Source organism: Pangasianodon hypophthalmus, chromosome 26, assembly GCF_027358585.1.
Source record: "Pangasianodon hypophthalmus isolate fPanHyp1 chromosome 26, fPanHyp1.pri, whole genome shotgun sequence".
Lineage (NCBI taxonomy): Eukaryota > Metazoa > Chordata > Actinopteri > Siluriformes > Pangasiidae > Pangasianodon > Pangasianodon hypophthalmus.
The window spans coordinates 6,896,087-6,916,653 of NC_069735.1; the positions used below are offsets into that span (position 1 = coordinate 6,896,087).

The 20,567-nt window shown below is 39.9% G+C and overlaps 1 pseudogene; it reads left to right on the forward strand.

The window, feature by feature from the left end:
* Nucleotides 1-1,212: 1,212 nt before the first annotated feature.
* Nucleotides 1,213-2,976, forward strand: LOC113537734 (interferon-induced GTP-binding protein Mx-like; annotated as a pseudogene).
* The last annotated feature ends 17,591 nt before the right edge of the window (nucleotides 2,977-20,567 follow it).

Genomic DNA, 20,567 nt, shown 5'->3' on the forward strand with positions numbered 1-20,567 from the left:
CATCTGAAGGCAAGCCTCATCCCTAGAACCGTGGGAAGCTGATGAAGAGGATCAAAATGAGGTAATGTTGCTCTAACCTGTGGTGTAACCTCTCCTTCCTCAACTGCAGCAGGGGCCTGCATTTTTACTACATCCTGTCTAGACTCACCCACTGTAGTATCGACTTGAGGACTTAAATGAAGAACCTTCAATTCCACCAGCTTAGCTAAAACTATTTGTTTGATCTCTTTTCTAACCATGTGGTTTACAGCAAGTATGCTATAATATTCTGCAATCTGTAACAGATCATCCTTCCTACAGGCATAAAACTGCTCCAAACTAGGTGAACTAAGGAAGGACTGCAAATAAATTGGAGCCATATTCTACACACAGCACAAAACTTTATAGAAGCGAAAATAAACCTCAAAAGACTCACAACCACCACCAAGAGCATGTTTGCTTTTAAGCAATTGGCATTAGCTTTTATATATTTATTTTAAAAAGACAGCATTGTTGCTGAAATATGCTGAAATAACGTGATGGCAAGTTATCGCGCAAATGTGCAGGAATTCCCTAAGTACCTCATTTATGAAGGCCTGGAACACTGAAGGTGCATTGACTAGCCAGTAGTGTCATAGTGTCTGGTGTTGGTTTTGAAGGTACTCTTCCATTCATTAACTTCTCTAATGTGGATTAAATTATATGCCCTTCGAAGATCAAATTTTGCAAATACTTTAGCTCCCCTCACCTGTTCAGTGGCTGGTTGGTAGCGGTATTTCACCCTAACCTTGTTCAATCTCCTTTAGTCAATACAGGGCCTGAGTCCTGAAGTCTGCGGCAACAGGTGAAAAGGACGGGCAGTTATAACCTTGAGGATAGGCTGGTTTGGGCCATTTCCATTTATTCCTGGATGAGATGGGCCGTAGAAGCCTGGCAGGAGAGGGCTTTGACTTACAGGTGCTAAACAGGTTGTCTGTGTGAATAGTGAGCTCAAAGAACTGCTTAAGTGTCAGGCAATCATCTTGGCAGGCCAGCTCAGCTTGGAGCACATCGTCGAGGCCTTGTCGTAACACAATTACACATTACACAATTACTGCTTGCTGATCCCCTCTACTGTTTCTGAGAATCTCCTCCATTATACTGGCCATTTGTTGAATCCACTCTTTATGACTGCTGAGTAACTGGCCTTGGAAAGTTACAGTGGTTTGGAGTTTGTGCACCTCGGGTGAATCCATGGTAGTTGGCGAAGCCTACTGTATCATGGGATTCAGAGACATGGAGTAAGGATCCACATGCATAAAGTGTATTAGAACAAAACACAAAGTCAAAGGCTCCAACACGGCAAAATGGGAAACACAACTGAAGAATGATTATTGCAGCGTAATAGTGTGTGGGTGGTGCAGTGGATAGCATTGCTGTTCCACAGTTCCAGGGTCCTCAGTTTGATTCTGAACTCAAGTTAGTATCTGTTTGGAGATTTGAATGTTCTCCCTTTGGGTTTCCTCCAGGTTCTCTGGTTTTCCCACACTTCTGAAAAACATGCTGGTAGGTGGATATGGTACCGTACTGTAAATTCAAAATAAGTGTACAAATGTGTGTGTAATGTGTGTATTCCCACTTAGTTTTCCCAAGATAGGCTCTGAATCCACTGACCAGCATTTACTGAAGATGAATGAATGAATGAAGGGAGGAAGGAAAGAATGAAGGAATTAGTGGTTTGTTTGTTGTGTATTGTGTATAGAAGTGTTTAGAGATCACGTCTCCTGATGTATGTGACCTCAGCCTGATTGATTTACCTGGTATAACTAGAGTACCCGTGAAAGGCCAACCTGAAGATATCGGAGATCAGGTGTATAGACAATTTACATGAATAGCAAAGCATGCATGCAGGATTTTGTAATTGTTTTTAAAAATTGTTGACCTTTTGGTTTTCAGATTAGACGGCTTATATTGAAATTTATTGAGAAGAGAGAAACCATTAATTTGGTTGTTGTACCCTGCAATGTGGACATAGCAACAACTGAGGCAATTTTCGGATGGCACAGGGTGTGGATCCTAATGGAACAAGAACTTTAGGTATAAGTTCAGATGAACATTAAAAACTTTATTTCCAAAGGCAATTTGCAATGTGTCAGACTTGAATATTTTGAGTTGAAAAATTTTTAGTTGCATTTCCTCATTGCTCTCTTTATTTCCACAGCAATTCTTACAAAGCCAGATTTGGTGGATAAAGGGGCAGAAGCTGACATTTTGCAGGTTATGCAGGGTAAAGTTGTTCCTCTGAAAAAAGGTTACATAATGGTACGATGTAGGGGTCAGAGCGTTAATGAATGAAAACATCTCCTTGACTGAGGCCGCAAGACTGGAGACAGAGTTCTTCAGGTCCCACAGTCACTTTAGGTAGCTGATTTCCTTCATCCAAAAACAAAAGCAATACACAATATTATGCAACATTAATAATATCATTTTATCTCCTCCAGCTATCTTTTGGAAGAACAGAAAGTCACAACACGCTGCCTTGCTACCAGGCTCACCAAAGAGCTGGTTGAACATATCAGGGCAAGTTTTAAAGCACTGTCAAAAGATTTATGTACAGTCACATGAAACTGTGGCCCAGTTCTTATCAGATATTCTTCCTTATTCACAGGCATCACTGCCATCGCTCACAGAGCAGATTCAAATTCGCTTGTCTGCTGTTAGGCTAGAACTCAGGAACTATGGCCAAGGGCCTCCGTTAGAGCCAGAGAAGATGGGGGCTTATCTGAGTAAGGTAAGCCATTCAGGTATTTAGCAGAGGATGGGGTAAAACTTATCTTATGGGGAATTGTAACATCTCTTATTCTATTTGATCAGAGAATTCTAGAGTTCAGCGATCAAATCAGCGAGATCTGTCGGACTGGGGCATCAGGAGAGGGAAACATCTATTCTCTTCTGCGACCTGTGTTCAAGCAATGGGAATGCCACCTGAGAAACTCCAAAGCATCATGTAGACCATGATTTTTTTCTTTTTTTTTTACAGATCTATAAACATGTAATATAGAGCAAGGTTATATGTAATACAGAGCAAGGTGAGTACTAGGAAGCGGGGTCATGACATAGCACAGCTGCAGCAGATAGGGTTAAGGTCCTTACTCAATGGTCCAACAGTGCTGGGATTACTTGGGTTTGAACCTCTGACCTGCTGATCAGTAATCCACAGCCTTATCCACTGCACAACCACTTCCCACTGCCTGAAATATGACTAAACCATCGAAGTGAAAACAATATTGAACATTTTGGCCCTTTATGCATGGATGTAATAAAACCACGTTTTATGGCACCTACCTCTGGTGTATGATTTCCCAACAGAACACCACACACCCTGTTCTAGTTGTTAGCTATAATGATTTATGAACAGACTAATAAAATGAGGTGAAGCTTTAAACAAGTTTTTTATGTAACCCAGGGGATTTCCACTTGTAAAAATAATAGCCTTGGAAAAGCATTATGTTTTGTATTCATGCAACACAAATATAGATAGCAGCACACTTGTCCTTGATTTGAATAAAATTGAAGGAAGTCCAGTATGACAATTCAAATCATGCTCTATTGGGTTGAGATCAGGCGACTGACTTGGCCATTGAAGAATATTCCATTTCTTTGCCTTCAAAAAGTCTTGAGTGACAATTCAAATCATGGTTTAGGAGAAAATGCTTGCATGTAAATTTGTTCTATTTATCACATATGTCCTTAATTTGAATAAAATTCAAGGAAGTCTAGGGTGATAATTCATGGTTTAGGAGAAAATTTTTGAGAAGTTTAATTGAAGTATGTGTGCATTTGTTTTAAGCCTCAATTTATGCCCATATATTATGTAATTTTATTTGCCTCATCTAAATATTTGCATTCTAAATCTGTATTGTGCAATTATTTTCAGTTTTGCATTCTTTGCTGTTTTAAATTATTCATTTTTATCAAACACAATTTGTTAACGCAGTGTAGGATTGATGAAATGGTTCTTGAAGATGGAATGACCACATTTGGGAGACAAGAATACCTAAGGCTCAAGATTTTATTAAATCGTCGAGGTGGGACAAGAAGATGTTCTTGTCTCCGCCTTAACAGTGAGCTGAAACCTACCTTTTATCCTAAGACAGTGCCTATGCAGGTGTTCAAAGGTTCACATGACTACCGTCAAAACAGCTGAGAATGGAATGTTGATTTAGGAAATCTCATTCTGCAGACACAGTCATATAAGAGACATAATAGGCTTCATGGATGAGATAATGATAATCACAAAGATAAAAATACAAACAGTGCAAAAAGAAGGTTAATATTTCCCCTACAAAATTAGAATTATAATCTGTTTATTTCATAAAGTATAAAAGAAAAAATGCATACCCTCACATAGTGTTTGTTTACAGTCAGTATCCAGAAGTATTTGGACAATGACAGAGTTTTTCTGATTTTGCCTTTATACACCTCCACAATGGATTTGAAATAAAACAATCAAGATGTGATTGAAGTCTAGACTTTCAGCTTTATTTTAAGAGGTTCCACAAAAATATGGCATTTACCATTTAGGAATTATAGCCCTTTTCAACAAAGTACCTCCATTTTCAGGGACTCAAAGGAATTTGGACAAAGTGACATAATTGTAAATATAACAATAATTTTAATACTTGGATGAAAATCCTTTGCAGTCAATGACTGCCTGAAGTCTGGAGCCCATATTCTCAAAACTCAAATTCTGAGTTTCCTCCCTGGAGATGCGTTGCCAGGCCTTCACTGCAGCTGCCTTCACTTGCTGTTTGTTTGTGGGTCTTTCTGCCTTCAGTGTTGTCTTCAGTAAGTGAAAAGCATGCTCTATTGCGTTGAGAACAGGCGACTGACTTGGCCATTGAAGAATATTCCATTTCTTTGCCTTCAAAAAGTCTTGAGTTGCTCGCGCAGTATGTTTAGGATCATTATCCACCTGCACTGTGAAGCGGTGTTCTACCAGTTTTGTAGCATTTGGCCGAATGTGAGCGGAGAGTATAGCCCTGTACACCTCAGAATTCATCTGTCAGCAGTCACGTCATCAATAAACACCAGTGAGCTCGTTCCACTGGCAGCCATACATGCCCATGCCATAACACTGCCTCCACCATGTTTGACACATGATGTGGTATACTTTGGATCATGAGCTGTTCCTTTCTTTCACCATACTTTTCTCTTCCCATCATTCTGGTACAAGTTAATCTTGGTTTCATCAGTCCAAAGAATCTTATTCCAGAACATGGGAGGCTTTTTTAGATGTTTTCTGACAAAGTCTAATCTGGCTTTCCTGTTCTCGTGTAAACCCTCTGTATTTACATTCATGAAGGCGTCTCTTGATTGTGGATTTTGACAATGATACGCCTACCTTCTCCAGAGTATTCTTGACTACTGTTGATGTTGTGAAGGGGTTTTTCTTCACCAAGGAAAGGATTCTGCAATCCACTTTAGTTGTCTTCCGTGGTCTTTCGATGTTGCTGAGCTCACCAGTGCTTTCTTTCTTCTTAAGAATGTACCCAACTGTTGATTTGGCCCCACCTAAGGTTTTTCTCCACCTATCTTTCTTATGGACTTATGTTGTTTTTTCATTGTTCTGTACACTAGTACTAAAAAGAAATTTTATTATTATTTTAATATTAAAGATCAATAGCATGTTCTGATTCTGAACCACAACCTGTTTATCTCAATATGACAATGAAGGTAATAAAACACTATAAACAATATTATAGGTTCAAGGCTCTTTATTTGTCACATACATTACATACATGCGATGTATTAATGTAGTGAAATGTTTTTCCTTAGTGCTTCGTCCCACAGTGCAACTGTGATACATAACTGTATATAATATATAATTTTTTTGCAGTACTTTTTCTACTTCTTGTCATTGTTAAATACTTTTTCTATTACTTATTATAATTCACTATACAATGTACATATTTTCATACAACCATCTAATAAGAAGTGTAGTGTTACATCAATGTTCAGTCTGATAATGCCCCCTGGTGGGACAGTCTGGGAGTTTTGGTACGTTTGAACACTACTGTAAGCTGAACTTCAAATATAAGATTAAACTCAAATATTTGTTTGTCCCACCAAGAAGCACGGCTCCTACATATGATGATTAAAAATCACTGAAAGGGGCGAAACCTTGTAACCAACTGCCAATCTCCCGTTCAGGTCAGGAATGCTTACAAAACTACATGTGCATGTGCCCTGCGTTGAACAGCAGCAGCAATACTTATTAAATTCGCTACTGAATAGTGAATAGTGAATAGTGACAATAAACAGCACACTGTATCATTTTCTTAATTTAAATCTCCATTCATGGTTTGCAAGTGAAGACTTTCACGGCTTTATCTGTTTGGCAGCATGGACAAGGGAAGCTAAGATACATCAGAAAGATGTTTTGTTGCTCTGCTCTGAAGTCAGACAACACAGTTTATTAAGGTTTGTATAGGCTACAAAACAGGTGTAAAAGAAACACATATTATAAAATACAACACACTTTTTGTCAATCTGAAAGCCACACCCACCATGTTTTCCAACAGACAATTAAATCATTCAACTTGATAGCATCACATGAGTTAGAATCTCTCAGTGATTCTCCATACTATTGTCAATTGTCCCAGGCCTACTGTGCATGTTTTTATGGACCTCACATTGTGCACAGGTGCATTATCATGCTGGAACAGGTTTGGGCTAGGCCCCTTAGTGCCAGTGAAAAAAAAATGTAATTCTACACCAGCCACCACTGGCCAGGACCTAATCTAAGTGCTACTCTTTTGGATTTCCTGCTAAGTTTTAGGGAGCATTCCATTGCTGTGAGCAGTGATTTAACAGGAATGTTTCATCAAGTGAGACTGTTGCCAGAAGATAGACCACTTCTGCAATTTCTATGGCGTAGTCTTGATAAGATGCCATTCCAAGAGTGTATGAGTATAGGGGTCTCCCATTTGGAGCCACCTGCTCACCTTGCTGTGCAATCTATGCACTCCAGACACATGTCCATGCTTACCAGTATGCCAGGAGAAGATGTTCATGACTCGGTTGAGAGACATTTTTATGTGGACAGCTGTTTACAGAGTTTCTCCAAACTGGGGGGTTTAAGGAAAATGGTTGAAAACTAAGAACATTGCTAAAGAAAGCAGGATTTGAACTTAGACAATGGGCAAGTAACATTCCAGACACCTTCCTAAGGAGTTGTGGTCTGAGGGTAGTGAGCTTTGGCTAAATCAGACAAAGGTGGCCCCTCATGAACCAGCACTCAGGCAATGCTGGCTTTGCCACCCCGACACTCAACAGTACAAATCCCAACTGCCTACTTCATCATCACCAACCATGAGTAACATTGACAGTATTCTATCTAGCTAGAACAATTATCTGTGAGATAAAAAGTGAGAATGGGACAAAAAGAGAGAATGCCTAGAGATCTTCTGAAAAAAATGTCTAGCCAGCGAAAGGGAACTGGAGCACCTGGATATGCTGAGTCTTGCTCACTTTTGTGTGAATCCTTAACTAGACTGCCCATCAATCCAGTATGAAGTGCACAATTTTGCTATACTTCAAAATGTGCATATAGCTGCTTTGGCTACTTGCATACTGAAACACCACTGGGACATACAGAAGTGGCTTTTCTAGTTGCTAGACCATGGGTCACACCATGGAGACAGCTCAGCATTCCAAGACTATGTGCAGCACTGACAGGAGCCCAGTTGGCTCACTTGCTAAGTAAAGAGCTTACCCTGGGCATCAGTTGAGTCACACTGAAGACAGACACCACAACAGTCCTGACTTGGTTGTGCTTGGAGTCCTGCCGATTTAAGGTATTTGTCGGTACCAGAGTTGCAGAGATACAGGAGTTAACCAGCATCTAGGCCTGACAATACATTGACACAGTCAACAACCCACTGGATGATATAATCTGGGGAAAAGCTCTACTGGAACTGATTGGAGAGAATCACTGGGCCCAAGGACCACCATTTGTGCGACTGTCACAAGCAGTAGTAGCACTGATCTTCCCTACAAATAGTAAAGATGATGCAGGGAAAGTGTGCAAACTTAAAACTTGTTTTCTATCTACTTTTTCCACATCTCCTTCCCCTTCAAACCCACAGCAGTTTAGTAATTTCAGTAGCCGTTAAAGTAAACAGCACAGTATCTTCAAAGGGTGGCACCAAACAAGGATAAAAACAAAAGTGTAGATATTTATAGAGAAACAGAAATTTTCTGAGAGCAGCCCAGCAAGAAAGCTCCCCAGACAGCATGTTGCGTTTGGGAGCTGGGAAATCTGTGCCTGTGCCTTCGAAACTTATTAACATTGGCACCAGAATATGACCTTACACTATATATTATTTGGGTAGGTGGCAGATTGTGACGAGTGACCAGCTGGTAGATGAAGAGATCCACCCAACTGTACTGCACTCTAGCCATCCCTTGACCAAGCTGATAATCCTGTACACTGACTGCCACCTGAAACACCCTGGAGCAGAGCAACTATTTGCAGAACTTCAGAGGAAGTATTGGATTCTGCATGGGTGAGAAGCTGTAAGGAAAATCACAGCATGCATGTGCCAAGTATCAACCCACATATGGCAGATCTACCTCCTGCATGTCTCTACCTTCAAAAGCCTATATTTTTCTCTAAGTGTGAAGACTGCTTTGGACCTTACCTGATCAGAATGGGCCTTAGGAATGACAAACACTGGGGAATTCCCTACTACTGGAGCTATCCATATCAAGGTGCTAGCCAGCATGGATAGTGACTCCTTTCTAATGGCACTTAGGAGATTTATCATCATGGAAAACTGTCTGAGCTTCTTTCTGATTAAGGTACCAACTTCAAAGGGGGAATCCATGAGCTCCAGGAAGCTTTTCAGTTACTGCACCCTGGTTTACAGGCACAGCTTGCAGCACACCAGATTAAATTTTCATTTAACCTTCCCAGTACTCCACACTTTGGAGGTCAATTAATGTCATTAAAGCAGCCCTAAACTCCACATTAAATTCCCAGACACTAACAAGGGATGTCCTGAATACCTTCTTGTGGACACAGAGGGTACACTGTACTCTGAGGCCTTAGGCTATGTGTCAACAGATGTGGCAGCCTACAACCATGCCTACTAATGTTCTATCAGGTGCTTTCTCATTCTGCGCGAGACCTCCAAGATATCCCAACCTTCGGAGAGTCAACTGAAACTTCTGAAGTCCTTAACTTCCTAGAACAATGCGAGAACTTCCTGGACATCCGGCTATTACCCAGTGCTGAGCTGATGGGAACAGTGAGTATGGTGTTGAAAGGCCCAGCATTGAGTTGGTGGAAGGCTGAGAGAACCAAAGTTCATGATTGGAGGACCTTCAAAGCTACCTTCATGGCAATGTTACTGCCAGAGGACAACCTAGCAGAAGTCAAGGACAAGGTAAGGGCTATTTTACTGGATTTCATTACTGGATTTCATTAGAAAGACAGCAGCAGTCCTGGACATTGCTAATGACAGATATGGCCTGCTGGCTGGAAAAGGATATGAATACCACTCCTTCAGCCCTTATCATTGGAAGCCAGAACATAATAAACACATGATGAGTTCAACGGTGCCTTTGTACTACGCATTACCACCTGAACCAATAATACCTTGCCTGACTGCAACCAGCGAGGGCTCAAACCCTCAGTGGAATTCAGATAATCAGCAGGAAATAAAAAAGCTGATGGACACATGGTCATTTGTTACATCCAACCATCTGGGCCAGACTGCTGTGGTGGAGCACCAGATTAACACCCTAGATGAGGTTCATATCAAAAGCCGAGCATACAAAGTCTCACTGTTCAAGAAAAACATCATAGAAGGACACATCGACAAAATGCTACAAGATGGTATCACCGAGCCATCATCTTCGCCTTGGTCCTCTCCTGTATTCCTAGTCCCAGAATCTGACAACTCATACTGCTTCTGTGTTGATTACATGAAATTAAACAGCAAAACCATATCAGACACATATCCAATGCCCTTACTTCATGACATACTTGAATCACTGGAAGGCACCTCATGGTTCAGGTGCAGGTGGAGATGGGAGAGGCAGAGCAAACAAAAAAACAACCTTTATTACAACCAAGGGCTTACACCAATTTAGAAAGAGGGCATATGGATTACAGAACAGGGCATCCAAGTTTCAAAGGCTAATGGAACGAGTGCTAAGCAGACTGAGAGGAAAGATATGTTTTGTATACATTGACGACATTATCATCTACTCCCAGTCAACAACACACCCAAGACATTGGGGCTGTTCTACAGAGACTCACCCAAGCCAATCTCACCCTGAATATGAAGATATGTCACTTCTTCGAAAGGGAACTCAAATTCCTGAGACATATATTCTCGGGCCGAGGGGTAGAGGTCCACTAGGGCACAGGTGATAGCAGACTATCGTGCCCTTAAACCATCTAAAAAAAGAAAGGGGTAGAATGGAGCTGGTCACCTGAGTGCCAAGCCCGGGGTCAAGGCTTTAAATGCAGCATCCCAACCTCTCCTTACTTTTCCAGGTGCACACAGATGCCAGTGAGGTGGGGTTAGGTGCCATCCTGACCCAATGTATGGAAGAAGGAGAAAAGGTAATTGTGTATGCATTGAGAACATTGAGAGGGCCTGAACTAAACTATCCTACATTGGAGAAGGATTGTTTGGCCATTGTATATCAGGTAAGGCAAATGGATACGTCCCAAATCACGGAGGTTGCAGGCGGAGTTTTCCAATGTGTTCTCACCTCTACCCAGTCACACTAGTCTCATACAACACCACATTGAGGCACCCCCAGGGGTGATGGTACACAGCCGCCCATATCGTTTGCATGAGCACAAAAAACAGGTGGTTCGGGAGGAGCTCACAGCCATGCTCGATATTGGTGTAATCGAGGAGTCCCACAGTGACTGGCCCAGTCTGGTGGTCTTCCCCAAGGTAGACGGCTCGGTCCAGTTCTGTGGGACTCAATTACACCCGTATGTCTAAGTTTGACACACATCCGATGCCTCGCACTGACGAACTGCTAGATTGGTTAGGTGCGGCTCGCTTTTATTCAACACTGGATTTGACAAAAGGTTATTGGCAGATCCCCTTGACTCCAATATCTTGTGAAAAAACTGCCTTTTCCACTCCGTTTGGGCTACACCAATTCATGACCCTTCCTTTTGAGTTGTTCGGATCCCCAGCGATGTTCCAATGACTCACGGACAGAATCCTCCACCCGCATGCTGCGTACACCACTGCGTATTTAGATGACATTATTATTTATAGTAATGATTGGCAGCTGAGATCGCTGAGACAGGCAGGACTCACAGCAAACCCAATGAAGTGTGCAATTGGGCAGGTGGAAGTACATTATCTGGGCTTCCACTTGGGCCATGGGCAGCTGTGTCCCCAAATTGATAGATGCAGCGATTGCGGCCTGCCCAAGACCCAAGACCAAAAAGGAGGTGAGACAGTTCCTATCGGAGGTTTGTGTATAATTATTTGGATGTCACCAGCCCGCTGACTGATCTCGGTAAAACGGGAGTGCCAGATCTGGGCCAGTGGACGGAACCGTGCCAGCAGGCTTTCATTCAAGTAATAGCTGCACTCTGTGCTGGGCCACTCTTACATTCTTCTGACTTCTCTCTCCCTTTTATTTTACAGACTGATGCATCAGACAGGCCAGGGGAGCAGATGGCTGTGATGGATTTCCTCTCTTGGCAGGGTTGTTGGCAGCAGGCCAGACAGCTCCCCAGCTGGAGTTGGGCGGTGGGGGTATGTGGAAGCGCGGTTGTCTGCCTCCCATCTCCTCGACCCAACCCAGGGGAAGTGTCACAGTTATTAGTATGGAAAGATTGTTTGGTGTCATGAGGCAGAAGTTGATGAAGGGGAAACAAATAGCAGCTTTACTGAAGACACAGGCAGACAATTCCAAAACATAGGGCAAGAGAGTAGTCAAAAACAGATAGCGGTCAGGCAATTAGCAAACAACATGTACTAGGCAAGGCTAAGGCAAAAACGTAAAGCACAAAACAAGATCTATAACCAAGAAGACTAAAACAATATAGAAAAGGCTTGGTAAGGACTGGAGAGAATCACAGGGCATATACTTTGCAAGGTGAGTGTGGAATGAGAGTCCTTATATACTGTGGTCTGTAACAGTCAACATGTGTGTGTAATTAGTAAGATGGTGAACTTGAGCATGACAATCTCTGTTGATGCTGGGTGTTGTATTCTGTAGCGGCCATGTTTGTAGGCCCTTAGGACGTGGGCAAGGGCACTTGGGGTGACATGCATGGAATTCTTGGCATAGCATGGGGTTGAGTATGCCATGGGCTGGAATCCAGCTCCTTTCCTCAGGTCCGTAGCCCTCCCAGTCAATGAGGTATTGCAACTTACTGTTCCTTTGGCTTGAGTCCAGGATTTATTTGACAGTGTAAGCTGGTTCACCTTCGATGTTGAGGGGTGCAGGTGGGGTGGAGGGGGGCTGTGTTCGGCGAGGGGGCTTGGTATCACTGGTTTAGGGTGTGAAATGTGAAACAATGGGGCTAGGTGGCTGTGATGTGGCAGGTCCAGTTTATATATAACTTCGTTGATACTGACATCCACCTGAATGCGCGAGAGTGTCACACTTACCAATTTAATTGTATAGATGAAAAAAAAACAATCATGATTTTAATTGGTCTATTTCTTCAATCCTCCAAAATTAATTTCTGGTTACACCACTCTCCCAGCACAACACACAATGTGATTCTGAGTGTGACTTACATCAATTATATATTTACAGTGTTTTATGGCAACTACCTTTGTATGGTTATGCTATGGATCTGCTATGAATTTGGGACAGTGTGAAAATGTTGAACAGTAGTGTACTACAGGCTGTTTCAGTATTATTTTTTCCAGGTTCATGCAGGCAAAATGAAACAAAGCTGCGGGTCGGATTTGACACATGTGCCCTAACGCTTATCTTTTTGGATTATTTGGCCTCTGCTACCACCGCTGGGCTGCTATCTAGTCTGTAAGAAGAGGTAGAGCTCATAATGAATATTATATTGAAATATCACAATACATCTCAGAGAAGCAAATTCGTCTCATGAGCCATGCTACAGCATTGTGCTTGTCCAGCCTCTCTGGAAGCCAGTGAGGTATATGCTATCTTGGCACTGACTGTGTCAGATTGATGGTCTTCGGTTTGGACATTCCATGCTCTAATCATGCAGCAAGGCCAGGCCAAGAAGACGGTCAAGACTTTCTCAAGGCACACTACATTGACATCCATAGGATGCTTCCCAGCTGATTCTGAACTGATAGCCAACCATGTATAACTTCTGCTCCAGCAGAGTCTGGGAGCTAACTGCATTTAGCCTTTACCAGCCACAGAAGCTGCTGGCAGACTCCAAACAGTCTGTGCCTCAGTGTTGGTACTAGTTCTGGAGTTGGCCATAGGATTGTTAGCGGTGATGCTACATTCAGTGATAAGGCTAGCCTGTTATCCTAGTGTGTGGTAAACATTTTTGAGCCCTACGAAACCAAGATGGCGGTGCGCATGGATGCAGCGGCTTGGTACTCCTTTATTTATAATCTCGTTGTTTTGCACAGCAGTACAATGACAATAAAGTCTTCTTCTTCTTCTAGTTTGGGTAGGCTGCTATGAGTGGGTCCAGCTTTTGCTGGTATGACTGGACTATTAACTATAGCTGTGGCAGTAATCTCCTAAAGGTCAGTTGGGATTAAGGAAATCTCAGAAGTAGGTTGAACCGGCAGCTAACCTTAATACCACAGAGAGAAACATACTGTATCCTTGTACCAAAAGGACACATAAACCAGTTCTCTCGTTTTCAGATATCAGAATTTAGGGCTGTATGACTCTTTTCCAGATCTTATAACATAAACATCATCTCCCAATGGTGTGAGTTCAGTGAGAATACCCTTCCAGTCAGTCTGAGAGTGAGTCAGTTTTTTGTGACCTAGTGGTATACATCTTCCAGGTGTTCCCAGCGATTAGCAGTGGATGAAACGGAACACCTGGTTTACTTATGTAACACTGTTCTATGAACATTAGGTAGCGACCAGGGTCCCTCATCAATTATTATTGCTCACCCTTAGTAGTTTCATTGTCAAGCTACTGATAGTTATTAGATTTTAGCCCTCCCATCTAATATCAAACCAGCTGTCACTAATCCTAAACTCTTCTTACCCAAAAAAAGTATAAAAAATGTGTTCTGGCTTGGAGTGGTTTACCATAGAAAAAAAGTAAAAACATAATTTGATGTGATCAACCAGGTCTTGAGTCAGTTTGGTTGCAAGGCACTGAATAGTTGCTTTCTCCTCATACAACCAGCAACTAGCAATAAAAAATGGGTACTGTAATAATTATTCCATTTGAAACAAGTGGGTCAAACATCATAACAAACATGTTCGTCATATGAAATTTGCCTGAACAATTCATGACGTCTGAAGAATTCTTTCTCTAGGCAATCCCAGAGATCGATCAGTGATCGATCATGTCACACACATTGGGGGCCATGATTCAATTCGATTCAATTTTATTTGTATACTGCTTTTGAAAATGGCCATTGTCACAAAGCAGCTTTACAGAAATATATAAATTCAGGATAAAAATTTTAAACATATAAATTTATCATTTTTTCCCTAATGAGCAAGTCACAGGCAACTCTGTTACCCCATTTGATGGGTATAAGATATCAGTTGTTTGGTCTACCTTTCGCTGTTTCCCTACAAGATGCCCTACAAGGTTTCTTCCTCATATTATCTGAGGGAGTTTTTCCTTGCCACCATCACCTCTGGCTTGCTCATTAGGGATAAGTTCATAGATTCACAATTTATATCCTGAATGTATTTATTTTTTTTGAATGAGTTTTTGTCTGGCCAAGTGTCTTGCTGTGATAAAGTAATGGTTTTGGGGGATTTGAAAATTCATGTTTGCTGCCCTTCTGAACACCTGGTCAAAGATTTTATGAGCCTTATGGATTCACTCAATTTTGTGCAATCTCTCTCCTGACCCACACAAAATTTTGGCCATACACTTGATCTTATTTTGACTCATGGTTTTTCTGTACATATTCAAGAAGTATTTGATGCTGGAATTTCTGATCATAGCCCTGTAGTATTTGAACCTGTTATTTCATATCATCTGCCCATTTTCTCTCAGACTGTATGCTATTCTCATGTTGTACATGCAACTAAAGCTTTAAAATTTTCAGAGTCTTATTCTACTCTTCTTTCAAATTCTAGTGTTTCTCCGCTATGTTGTATGGACACCGAACAGCTGGTTGAAGTTTTTAGTTGAGTTTGTTCTGCTGCTATTGATGAGCTGCTCCACTAAGGCCAAAGAGATGTAAGGCCAAGGTTATTTCTCAATCCTGGTTAAATGAATCCACCCACACTCTCAGACAAAAGTGCAGGAGGGCTGAACATAGGTGAAAAAAAGACAGGCTCCAGGGTTCTTACCAGATTCTGAAGGACCATCTAATTGTTTATCAAAACTCTGTTAGTGAGGCAAAATCAAAAAATTTTTCTGACTTGATTGCCAAAAATGCCAATAGTCCTAAAGTTCTTTTTAAAACTATTGAGTCTCTCCTTAATCCTGTCGCTTGCTCTTATCTGGATATTCCTCCTGACATATAAACAATTTTTTTAATTTTTTGTTCTGAAAATACAGGTAAGGTCTCATTTTTTGCCCTCTGATATTGATTACTCTCAGTCGGATGTATTGCCTGCTTATTTGATGGGGGATGTCTTTGATACAATTAGTCCTATTGTTGTAGCTATAATAAATAACTCTTTGATAAATGTGGTAGTTCCACTTAGTTTTAAACATGCCATTGTACCGCCTTTGTGTAAAATAATTACCGACCCATTTCCAAATGGCCCTTTATCTCAAAGGTTTTAGAGAAAGTTGTGTTTTCTCAGCTCATCTCATACTTAGATGCATTTAACATTTTGGATAAATTTCAATTGGGTTTTAGAGCTTTGCATAGTACTGAGTCAACATTGCTGAAGGTCATAAATGACATTTTGTTATCCATTGACTCTGGATCGTCTGCCATCTTGATATTGTTAGATCTAAGTGCAGCATTTGATACTATTAATCATGAGATTCTCTTAAAACACCTTGAATGTGTAGTTGGGATACAGAGCCTGACATTACAGTGGTTTGCTTCTTATTTAAAGCGACTGACTTTTTCCGTTAGCATTGGGTCCTTTTCTTCATCACATGCACCCATTTCTTGTGGTGTTCCATTCTGGGGCCTCTTTGTTTTCTGTTTATATGCTTCTTCTGAGTTCCATATTTCAAAAATTTAAGTATCATTGTTATGCTGATGAATTCCAACTTTACCTTCTGATCAAACCAGGCAATATTCATTTATTTACCATCTTTTTCAATGTCTAACTGTATGCCTCAGTCAACCCTATCTCAGTTGCAGATGGTTGAGAATGTGGCATACAGACTGTTAACGGGAACAAAGAGAAGGGATTATATGTCTCCTGTGCTAGACTCATTGCACTGGCTCTCGAATAAATTTAGAGTTGATTTTAAGATTCTTCTATTTGTATATAAGGCACTACACAAAATGGATCTTGACTATATCTGTGACCTCCTTCAGCCGTACATGGCCCCTAGGTCACTAAGATCATGTAGCTAACTTCTGTTATCTGTTCCTCATTCACATTGTAAATCTGAGGGAGATCGGGCTTTTTCTGTTGCTGCCCCTAAGCTCTGCAACAGTCTACCTTTTAACATCATGTCTCCAACATTGAGTGTTTTTAAAGACTTATTTTTATTCTTTAGCTTTTGATTAATTTAAATTCTTTGTTGCCATTGTCTCTGGATACTCTATTTCTTATTGTAAAACATTTTGAGTCAACTTTTGTTGTGTTACATGTGCTCTATAAATAAAGCTTGACTTGACTTGATAACCCTCAACAATTGATGGGTCATTAAACTCAGTGAACTGTTCTTTGTAAGATATTACTGCTTGCCACTGAGCACCACATTTAATCTTCCTCAGTAGTACAGAGACAGCACTGGTTAAAGTGGTAAATGACCTACTACTGGCCTCTGATCCAGTTTGTGTGTCCCTGCTTGTGTTACTTTACCTTAGCGAAGCTATTGACACCATTGATCTTACTATTCTCCTTGATAGACTAGAAAATGTTGTTGGAATTATGGGAACAGCCCACTCCTGGCTCAGGTCTTATTTGACTGATCGTTCTTAGTTTGTAGATGTAAATGGTGACTTCTCTATGCATTCTAAAGTAAAGTTTGGTGTTCCACAAGATTCTGTTTTAGGCCCACTGCCTTTTTTCTATGTATATATTCTATCTCTGAGTACAGTTGTTCATAAACATGGTATTAGCTTCCACTGTTATGCTGATAACACACAGTTTAATGTTTCAGCAAAGCCAGATGAGAGACATCAGCTTAAAAAAGTTGAGGAATGTGTAAAGGATATTAGAGACTGTATGCTTATTAACTTCCTTCTACTTAAATTTGACAATACAGACATACTTGTACTAGGACCAGATTCAGCTAGAACTAAGCTTTCTTAATTACATAGGATGGCCTTTCAGTTACATCATGTGCAGCAATAAAAGAACTTTGTGTGATTATTGACTCCAGTCTTTCATCTGAAGCTCATGTAGCTAATATTATTAGGATAGCCTTCTTTCATCTCAGAAATATTGCTGAGATAAGAATTACTTGTCATAAGAATTAATGTCACTACATGAATGTCAATAAGGATTAATGTCACTACATGAAAAGTTAGTTCATGCTTTTGTTACCTCTAGGTTGGATTACTGGAATGCCTTACTGTCTGGATGTTCCAGTACATGCATAAACAAGCTCTAGTTAGTACAGAATGCAGCAGCCAGATTTCTTACTAGAACTAGAAGATATGACCACATCACCCCTATCTTATCCACACTGCATTGGCTCCCAATCAAATTTTGCATTGATTATAAAATACTACTATTGACTTATAAAGCACTGAATGATATTTCACCATTGTACCCAAGTGAACTTCTGGTCTTTAATTATCCACCACACCTATTTCAATCAAAAGGTAGAGGCTTTTTGTTGGCACGTCTAATGGTGAAGGCTACATCAGAGGGCAGAGCTTTCGCTTACAAGGCCATATATACTATATATACTATATATACAGTAATGTGCATTTACTGTATATATAGGCACCCTATTTTTTTAGTACAAACTTTGTTATATATTTTTATTTTATGACTACTACATTATTGATTCAGTACAAAAACTTTTAAGAGTTCCAAACATTAAACGTTACAGAAAAATGTTTGTACATCAGTAAAGAAAGCAGCATATTACATAAGAGACACTTTTCAGACAAAAAACATAATGAAGGCTGCTGGGTTTTGCTGAAAAAATAAGAAGCAAGTGTGATAGTCAAAGTCTCCAGAAGAACTGTGGCTGGTTCTGCAAGATGCTCAGTAACACTTACAGCTCATTTCCTTATAAAACTACACTGCACTGTACCTGAGACTACTATTTTTTTTTTTTAAAGCAAAGGATCGTCACACCAAATATTGACTTTGTTTCATTAATTACTGTTTAATTAATTTTTACTTTATTTATTACTGCTGCTCATTTAATACTGTTTTTTTTTTAATGTAGAAACATTTAAGTTCATTATTTTTGAAGGCATCTTTGCTCTACAGCATTTCTTTGCATGTGCCTAAGACTTTTGCACAGTACTGTGTATGTGTATATACATATATATATATATATATATATATATATATATATATATATATATATATATATATATATATATATATATATAGCGGGTGGTGTAGTTTTGCCAACACTAAAATTTTGATTTGACACATACAGTGTTGCCTTTTATGCTACCATAAAGTAACGCAAAAGAATCTTTTTTTTTTTTTACTTACATAGTCAGAATTTACTGTCTTATATGCCTTATTGCAGTTATTTTCTTATTTTTTTTATTCTTTATGTTTGAGGTATATAAATAAAAGACATTTATTTATATAGACAGACAATGTTTTATAGTGATTATAGCCAAGATAAATATACTTATGATAATTTTATGATAATTTTGTTATCATATATCTCAGATGTGGGTAATTTGGGAAGCAACTATTTTTGCTCAATGGCTGGAAAAATAGTTTATTAACAAACAAACAAACAAAAGAAATGTATTAAGAATATTATAACTGCATAATCACCTTATCTCAACTATTTTTATATCTACACAGTGGCAGCACGGTGGCGTAGCAGATAGTGCTGCTGCCTCACAGCTCCAGGGTCTCAGTTTGATCTTGGCATACTATCTGTGCAGCGTTTCCATGCATGTTTTCCCTGTATCCATGTGGGTTCTCACCACGTTCTCCCATTTCCCCCCACCTCCCAAAATCTTGCCAGTAGGTAGATTGACTAAGATAAATTGCCCTTAGATGTGAATGAGTGTGTGAATGGTACCTTGCAAAGGAGGGGCATCCCATCCAGGGTGTATTTCTGCATCACACCCGGTGTTCCTGGAATAGGCTCTGGATCCACCAGGACACTGACCAAGATAAAATGCCCAACTGAAGATGAGAGAATTATTGGTGTTTTGTTTGTATATACTGTCACTATTTATCACTTAATTCTACATTTTCTCATGTGCTGTTCAGGGTGTGTACATTGTTTCATACACTAGTGCCAAAGAGAAATGTATATATTGTAAATTTACAAACTGGCAGTTAAATAACAAAAGAAATACAGTATATTATATTAAAATACTTTGGTACAGTACAATTCTCAGTGTGTGATGTTTTAAGAGTGCTTTTAAAGAAGGCTAATAATGTTGTCCTAAGCTTCTTTTAAGACACTGATGCAGGTCTACCATCCTTTTCTACTGAGTTACGTTAACAACATGCACAGAGAGCTGGTTTTCATGAAATAAAACAATTTTGGAGAAGAGAGACAAATATGTCTGTACAGGCTTCAGGCCTATACGGTGGCATGTATTTCTTAGTCATTTGTAAACCAAGGAGTGCATAACAACAAGCAGTACATAGTCCTGTCTAGGCCTATTTATCTGAATATAACAATGAAGATAATATATCACTGTAAACAATTTAGAATTTTATGTATAATTAAATACCATATTTTATAATTACAGAAATTTACTGTACAATGTAAGTATTATAATACAGAAGCCTAATGAAAGGTGTAGATTTTGTTTTGCAAGCCAAGCAGAAGAAATCTCATTACAGGCCTACTGCCATGTGTAGTGAAGAATTAGTCTTGATACTGTTTCAAAGGCTCAGAAGCTATTCAGTGCAACTGCAATTTGATTAACAAAATTCAATTCAATTAAAAATGTAAGTTTATTAATATAGTCATCTTAACAATGGCCATTATCATAAAGCAGAAAGAAAACCACATAGCAATCACTGTCTATACAGCTCATTTAGCCTACAACAGGTTTGTCTAAAGGCCAGTCTACTGTAGCCTTAGGCTACATTCATACATTTATAAATATTTTTATGAATTCAAACATTGCTTCTATGTATTGC